Here is an 8,998-nt window from a genome sequence, read left to right as displayed (position 1 = left end):
TTTGCCAACAGCAAACTTGTATTTCTAATCAGTTATTTGACCTCTTATCAATCAGTAAAAACAACACCAACAAAAAAAAACAATGTAAACATTGTATAAGCTCCGGTTATGACGTCATCAAGATGGCCGCTATCTCGAATTTCACGGAAAAGATAAAGATAGTCAGAGACATTTTTCAACCAAAGTAGACAAATGAGGTATCAAAATTACCACAATCGAACAACAAATACATATAATGACCAAATAATCCTATGTAAAATAGTGATGTGTACGCAGTAAATGAAAAAAAAAACAAGATTTTAAGCTCAAAAATGGTAATATTTTAGCAAATTTTTCATATTTGGCTTGACGCATCTATAATTGTTTTCCAACAAGAAACTATTATACGTAATTAGTTTTTGACCTCTTATCAATAAGTATAAACAACAACAACAAAAACATATAGAAATGCAAAAGAGAATTATTGTTATACCATCATTTGGTTTACAAAACATCACCGGGTGCGTATACAGGGTATATGATTGCTGTTTTTTCCAAACCGCTGACACTACAGTTTCCGGATGTCTTAGAAATTTCTGAAGATAACATTGGCAATTGACGATTCATATCTTAACACATTTGAATTTTAAGTTGGCTTAATATCCAAGTTTTTAGACTAGTAGCGTCTCAAAATGAATTTTTACAGCACAACGCCAACTAATATGGCATCAAATTAAAACTGAAGAAAGCATTTGTTTCCGTTAATACCACGACACTTTCCGAAATTTGTTTCTTTTAGAAATAGCGCATCCACTGTTAACTTTATTTTTCTGTGTATAATGTAAGGAAACGTCAGATGGATACTGCAGTATCACATAGCATTATCGATGTGCGTGCTTTCTCGTCAGAGTGTCGATGAGCTGATGTGACATCATATTACCGGTTTACCATCGTAGTTCTAACTTGTCAACCGTCCATGGCCAGAGGTAACATCAAGAACATCGGGTTCGCGGATGTGGGAGCTCATCCTGTTTTCAACCTAGTGATTCACATATCGTATATGATGTTCCGGTCCAGACCTCTCCGGTAGGATGGAAAAGACACCAGAGCCACATTCTGCGAAGGGTTGAGTTGCTTCTCCTTAATTCGTATGAAGCACAATTCCTCATTCTTGTGAACCCTCAGTGACCATAGATGACACAGGTGAATTCTTTGAGATCATAAATGAGGTCTACAGTGAAGTTCCTCTCTTTGCCAAGTCTGGAGAGCACTGTAGAAAACTTTTTCCTGGATACGATATGTTAGAATCTGAAGAAGATCCCACATCCCTGAACCTGTTGTTCCTGATATAATGTCTGGCCATGGATGGGTCATGAAAGATGACAGGCTAGAACACTACTGGTAATGTAGTGTCACATCAGCTCATCGACATCGAAGACGACGCTCTTGCTTTCGAATTGGATACTGATATCTCGATTACTCCGATTCGGACTGCATGTACCAGCTACCAGACATGCCGAGTCACGTCAGAGGATAGTGCAGTGAGGCGGGAAAGCACGCACAATGATAATGGTTATAATTGAGAACCAGTGAAAGAAATATGTGACATTGTGGTAACCATCTGACATTTTGCTTATACTATGCATAGGAAATAAACGAAACTGTGACTTGTCCTACCTAGATATTCTGTCAACTTTACATTCATGTTTTCTACTTATAAATCGCCAATAGTAAAACTTATTTTAGGAACTTATAATACACCAGAAAACTGTAGTGTCAGCGGTTTGGAGTTAGAAAAATAGCATATACCCGGTATACGCACCCGGTGATGTTTGGTAAACTTAATGATGGTATAACAATAATTCTTTTTTGTATCTCTATATATTTAACTGTTTTACTGAGTGATAAGAGGTCAAATAACTGTTTACGAATAATAGTTTGCTGTTGGTAAACATTTTTGCTGCGTCAAGCCAAGTATGAAAAATTTGCTAAAAAAAATTATCATTTTTGAGCTTAAAATTCGATTTTTTTATTTCCTACCTAGTAATCACTACATATATTGAATTACGTGGTCGCAATATGAATTTGTTGTTCTATTATGATCATTTTGATACCTCATTTGTCTACTTCGGTTGAAAAATGTTAATGTTATGACTATCTTTCCATTGCTAGTGAAATTCGAGATGGCGGCCATCTTGATGACGTCACAACCGGAGCTTATACAATATTAACATTGTTTTTTTTTTGTTGATGTTATTTTTACTGATTGATAAGAGGTCAAATAACTGATTAGAAATAATAGTTTGCTGTTGGCAAACATTTTTGCTGCGTCCAGACAAATATGAAAAAATTGCTTTAAAATGACCATATTTGAGCTTAAAATCCGATTTTTTTTTATTTCCTGCGTAGAAATAACTTCATATATTGGATTACATGGTCCTGATAAGTATTTATTGTTCTATTGTGGTCATTTTGATGTCTCATTTGTCTTCTTCGGTTGTAAAATGTCAATGTTATGACTATTTTTCAATTTTCATTAAAATTCGAGATGGCAGAAAAACATTGGTTCGTTAAGTTGTTGGGGGGATGCACGTGGACCCCCCCCCCCCCCCCCCCCCCCCAGATCCCGGCCTATCACATTAGTTTACATTACCAGACGCCAGAGAGGTTACATGTAAGTGTTTATTAACATTTAATTAAACATAAAATATAAAAAAAAACTTTATCATTGTTTCATGTTTGTATCATCAAGACAACCAAATCCATAGAGTATAGAGCATCCGTTAAAATATATTACATCGGGTGAGTTACTTAGTCATTTTTAAGTCTTGACACTTGAATAGATATTACAAACAATACATCAATCAAAATTCTTGTCAACATCACTCACCTAATCTTCTAGCGTCCACTAGTCCCAGTGTGCTCTAAACCATATATGCTTACGGTTGAAATCCAGCCAACAATTCGTCTAGTCAGTTGTACGCATGTGCATTTGTTCCGCTGGTATCGACAGGTCTTAGGTTGAGGGAAATATCACTTCAGCAACCAATTAAAAAATCTGTTGATACATCACAAATATAATTGTAAATCATAGCTTTATATATTTATAGTCAATGGAAAATTAAAAGCATAATGCCTAATTGTGCAGACAAAATAGCCTAAAAAAATAACACGGCCATTAAATACTTCATTTGCCAATACAGAATTATGTATAATTTAAACGTATGTATATTTGATATAATGTTAATAAAACAAATTAAATGTACATATACACGTAAAACACAAATCAACAACACATACCTGCGAGTTCAACAGAGGCCGGACAGAGAAAGAAATCAAATATCTTTCTCACTCTTCAATTCAAATACATTTTTTCACCTAGATACATTTCCTGAAAATGACTGTAAATCCTCGATGATTCGAAGTTGGAGAGACCATCATAAAATGTTCTACCCATCTGGGCTTCGGCTTATCAATTGCAGAGAATAAACGACGAACTTTCCGCAGATCTGGCTACCTTCTTGGTCTAGACAGTGCACAGTTGTGGTTTTGTTGATGTTATCACTTACAAGTTTTAAGTTTTTATTTTTTTTCTTCAAATTATATATTTCAATGGAAATTCTGCAATAAAATCCTCATGAAATATGTATATGCATTGACCGGAACACTGCCTATGATGGAATTTGGCTATTATAAATACAGTTGTGAAGTAAAATACTATGTAAGAATCTCAAGAATTTGTGCGATAATTGTCACTGTTTACATGATCATGAGGACTTCGTTGGTGATAAAAAAAGTGTTCTGTATACATTAGACATGGCACTTCTCTGTGGTGACAAGATCGATCATGCGTGACTGGTCCATGGTTCTTTACACAACTGCATCTACATAACGTGATATATTTGTTGATGTTGTGAAAACGTGAAAACACATATTTAATCAAAATTGGTCCTACAACAAAATTGTAAATCGACATTAGATTGAATGGTTTTATCAGCATATTTTGTAGGTTAAACATATCCCTCTAATCAAAACTACATGCTGTTAGGCGATGCTGTGGGGAAGGATATGCTATTCATTACAATGTAGACATATATGTTGTAAAATGATGAAAACAGATAGTAGTGATTTGCTATACATATATATAACTAATCATTTGACAGCTGTCTCTTTGTTAGGTGCTTGGTATATAAGATTAAACGTCCTGTCGACAGCCAGAATAATGTGTACAATGTGTCGCGGTGTATGAATATCTATATTTTGAGAGGCTGCGGTAAACTCGTTACTGATCGCACACATCCCAAAAGCAAAACAAGTTAGTTTAGTTAAGTTTCATTTGGTGTATTAGGCCGATGTCCTGTTAACAGTCATGTTCATTTAAGGACGGCCTCTCTTGTGTTCGACGTGATGCGGTATTTGGAGGTCAGTTTTGAGATTCTGTGGTATATTCTTGTTGTGTCACCTTTCTATAGTGCTGTCCCACAGAATGGTGCCGCCGAAGACCCGATTAGTGTCCAAATGACACTTATCGTTGTGCTCTCTTTGTTATCTCGTTCATAGGTGTATTTCAATAAATAACTTATTTGATAAGTTTTTGTATTAACAGGTAACTATAGATATATAACATCAAAGTCAACCAGTGAAAAGGAATAAGAAAGTTAGTCGACACCAGAGGCGAATGACCGGTTCTTTTGTGTCTAGACTGCCCAGATACGAAGAAAACAGTTTTCAGAAACATTAAAAATCTGAAGGGCCATCATAAGTCTTCCGCTGTACAGACATGGAATGATCTAACTAAATGCGAAATAGACAGGGAAAAATAGCTGAGTAGAGAATGCAAAATCAATGGAAACAGAAGAATATATCTACCGTATTCAGGGACCGCCATGGAAAAGGAAAAGCACACGCTTTCCTAGAATAATAACTAATTGAAGAATAAGGAAGTTTTCATGTGTTGTTTTTGGACACAATATCATAATATGATAATTAAAACAAAAAACACTTAATAATATTAGACCAATTGGAGGAATTTATGATATGGATATAGAGGAATATGCTTAACTGTGCCCATTAATTTACTTATTACTTGAAGAAATAGATAATGTGTCTGATTAATACTGTTTATTGTACCTTTCTTATTTTCGTTTCCATGTACATGTATGTTGTTAATTTTCATTATTTCAACAGCAGTCAGGGTGTTAGAATTACACATACAGCTACCATTCCATAGATGGTAAAACACGACTAAATATTGGATCTAACAAAGTGGACCTGATTTCATACAGTCTGATGAAGGATATATGGTGTTCTATAAATGTAACTGTTTGGTAACTATATATGGACATTTTGTTGTCGACTTAAGTATGATTAATGAGTATATGCCACATACATGTACATATGAAACTATGAGTTTTATAGATGCACTATCAGTACGTATCTATCGATGTTGTAATACAAAATATATCGGGTTCAATATTAGATGCTGCGTACAAATATTGAAAAATATTGACTTCGATGATAAAAATCAGTTACATTTAAATATTTGCTACAATTGACAAAGGTGTTTTTTTAATTACGAATAGGACAATTACGTGCAGTTTATCTGATAAAAAATTGTGTTTCCAAATGTTTGATGCTGTCGTCGAAACATTTGATCTATATTATGACCGTATATATTGTAAAAGGCTCCCAGCAATTGCAGCAAGATTTTAAAGTTCAACATCTGTTACAGTTACAATTGTGAACTATAAGATTTAAATATTTTTTATTGAAAGCGTCTACGAAAAAGAATGTCCGTCCGTTTTTTGTCTATGACTTCATAATCCCAAAAGATATTAACATTAATGCTTATAATTTAATTCATATAACTCACTCAGGTACTAATTAGACATAAATTTCCAAGATTTAACTTACTTTTAAAATAAAACAAATTGAGTTGTGGCGCAGTGATATCTTATCCAATAATTCAGTTTGGCCACTGACTGTGCCGCTTTTAAAATTCCTCGCGAAACCGTTTTATATGACATCATAATTCTTTCGGTCTATGGAAATATAACCCCAAAGATCTAACCAATAGAAATGAGTATGAAATCCACATATTCACATATGAAATTAAATTAGATGTGTAATAACACTATTATGACGTCACATGAATATTTACGTCATAAGTTTTATATGACATAACATGATTAACTCGGTAGACGGAAACGTCACATTTGAATGTCTACTGTTTTATATAACGACGAAATTTATAAAAGTTTCACCTACTTTTCTATTAATAAATGTTATGTGATACATAAAATCGCACGCTCGTGATCATGTTATATGAAACTCAAACTCTTTAAATAATTTGATGTCAAACTATTTAACTATTTGATGAATTTCATCTTATATAGCCACTATATAGACATATTTATGTTATACAAAATTACAACATGTATATCAATTTTAAAAGTTATGAAATACAATGAACTAAATTGTGTTCATCAAATACAAAGTGGTGTTCTGAACATGTTGTTGTATGAGTATGGTAACATTGAAACCTATTGTGAAGGTCCCCTGTATTTCATCTTGGTCAGACTGCAGATTTATCACTTGTCCACAAATCGACCAGCGAAACTGATTATGAAAGAAATGTTGTCAACTAACAATTCGTTCACTCAGATGTTACCCTAATGCAAATGCTTTTAATTTTTATAGGGCATTATGCATTCAGGCCATTATTTTTCACGTTATTGTCACTTAAGAACCTTTTATGATACTATTTATTGATTAGAATTACAGTACAAACTATTTTACTACGGAAGGTAACAAGTTTTGTTAGAACTAATTCAAATTCTGAATACTATTCATTTATTATCATAAGAGTAGATTCGTTAATTAGCATAAAAGGGATTATCAAATAACTTTCAAAACAATTTTAAAGATTTTATTTTATAATGATGAAATGTTTAGAAAGTTACAAATATGTTTGCATGAAGTATGTTACCATATATACTCATCCTTAAAGGCAATAACTACCTTTCCGAAACAAAACAAAACTAGTTTTCTTCTTAATCAACAAGTACATAGGACAATGTGTAATGGTGGCCAAAGATAAGGTTACAAAACCAAATGAATGATATTTATTAATTTACTTGTTCAGAAGATGTGTTTGAGTGTAAGCTAATAACTTTTGCGACTCTACAAAAATTTTCAATCCTGTTTTACATTTCCATTTAAAAAAATAAGAAAAAAACTCGTTTAAGATAGGTAGTGGGCCTTTAATTAGGTCCGCAATATGTATATATAATTATGTAAACAACTTACACCTTAAACGATACATTGAGATCTATTTATCCTTGCGGATTGACAATTACTTCTTTTAATTTGACTAGCCAGGGGTACAGGTTAAGTGTTGCCAATCGCTGCAACAACTGCAGCGCAAGGTTTACTGGCGGGGCGAGCATGCCTAGCACACCCAAGGCAAAAACAAGGCATCGTGATGATAGCTAGGCGATCGAAGCTGATCAATTGAAGTATAAGTTTCCATAATTAAGTGATGATCCAATGCAGTAGTTACTCTAAACCTGGTGGGGTACGTAAAAATATTATCCATTATACCACTCTCTGTCTGCCCCTTGTACAAACATTACCTTTCTCACAAGCAATGAAATGTTAAAGCTGACAATGCAATTTAAAAAAATGCATTTGAAATTAAAAAAAAAGATAACGAAATATTTTTTTTCCAAAATTGTTTCTGATACATCCCCTAGTTATGACAGTGCGGTATCTAAGGAAGTGGCAGCCATTTTTCTTTTACTCTGCTTAGTAACCTTCACTGGCCAACCCCCTATATAAAGCACGGGACACTTGACACACGTGTGTCATTCTAAACATGTCTTGTCTCAGATACACATGCCCCGATATTGCAAATAACAATGTCAAATTGAAAATAAACGCTGCAATCACCTGACAATATTTCATTGAAGTAATGGGCGAACGGTTGCCCCAACATATGTCCAATACGAACTAATAAAACACTTCAATATACACTAGGTTTTACACGTACATGTACATCGACACGTGTGTCCTTGATAGTTGTCGCTCGTTCGAGTCAGGTACTATAATCACGTGTATATGGTCAGTTGAGTACATCGGGTACGATGATATACGTGGAGATATGTGGACGGATTATTGTTTGGATTTCTATTCATTTGCGTTGAAATTTTATTTTGAGAAACATCTAAATGACAACTTAGAAGAGTTGACATGTTTTCTTGCTAAAACAAGTCCCATATAGTTTTACAGGTGAGGGTTTTGTTTACCTATTTGTAGGTGATATATACTGTGGTCTGCTAGGTGTATATATACATGAATGAGCGCACGTGTGTCTATTCACGCGCTTTATATAGGGGTCGGTGAGTCGTCGGAATGTAAAACAAAAATGGCTGTCTTCAACCGGGGAATGTCTCATAAACGATTCTTGAAATTCGAGTATACTTATTTAAAAAAAAATCATTTAATAATTTTAACTTGCATTGTCAGCTTTAAGAACTATTCTCTGTTAAGAACGTGCCTAGGATAGTTTACAGTGACAGGCCTACAACATATTTTTGAAGTTCAGATTCATATGAAATGATGCGAACTGGATTTATTGCTCTTCATATTTGTCTAAAAAGACTTTTATCCAAACAATATTATTTTCAGTACAAATGTGTTAAAAATGAATGTCAAAATCCCATTCGTTCTTTCTGTATCTGGTGCGATTACTTAAACTGAAATCTTGTAATAGATACTTACTCGAATACTTTCTTCTCTCAAATGTCTCAAATCAGCCAATAGGTAATGGTTTGAGTGATTTCAACTTTACTCCATATCATGATCCCAAACATAGACTTAATTATATTGCTTTTTTCTTAAAAAATAAAACAAGTTTTAATGGTACCTGCTATCACTCCATTTTATCATTGACGGAAAAGTTCAATCCTTTCGCAAAGTTGTTAATTGTACAGGCAACTGGCAGGAAGTGTTCAGAATT

Source organism: Argopecten irradians, chromosome 5, assembly GCF_041381155.1.
Source record: "Argopecten irradians isolate NY chromosome 5, Ai_NY, whole genome shotgun sequence".
Lineage (NCBI taxonomy): Eukaryota > Metazoa > Mollusca > Bivalvia > Pectinida > Pectinidae > Argopecten > Argopecten irradians.
The sequence above is the reverse complement of the archived record's forward strand: the minus strand, read 5'-3'. Positions refer to the sequence as shown.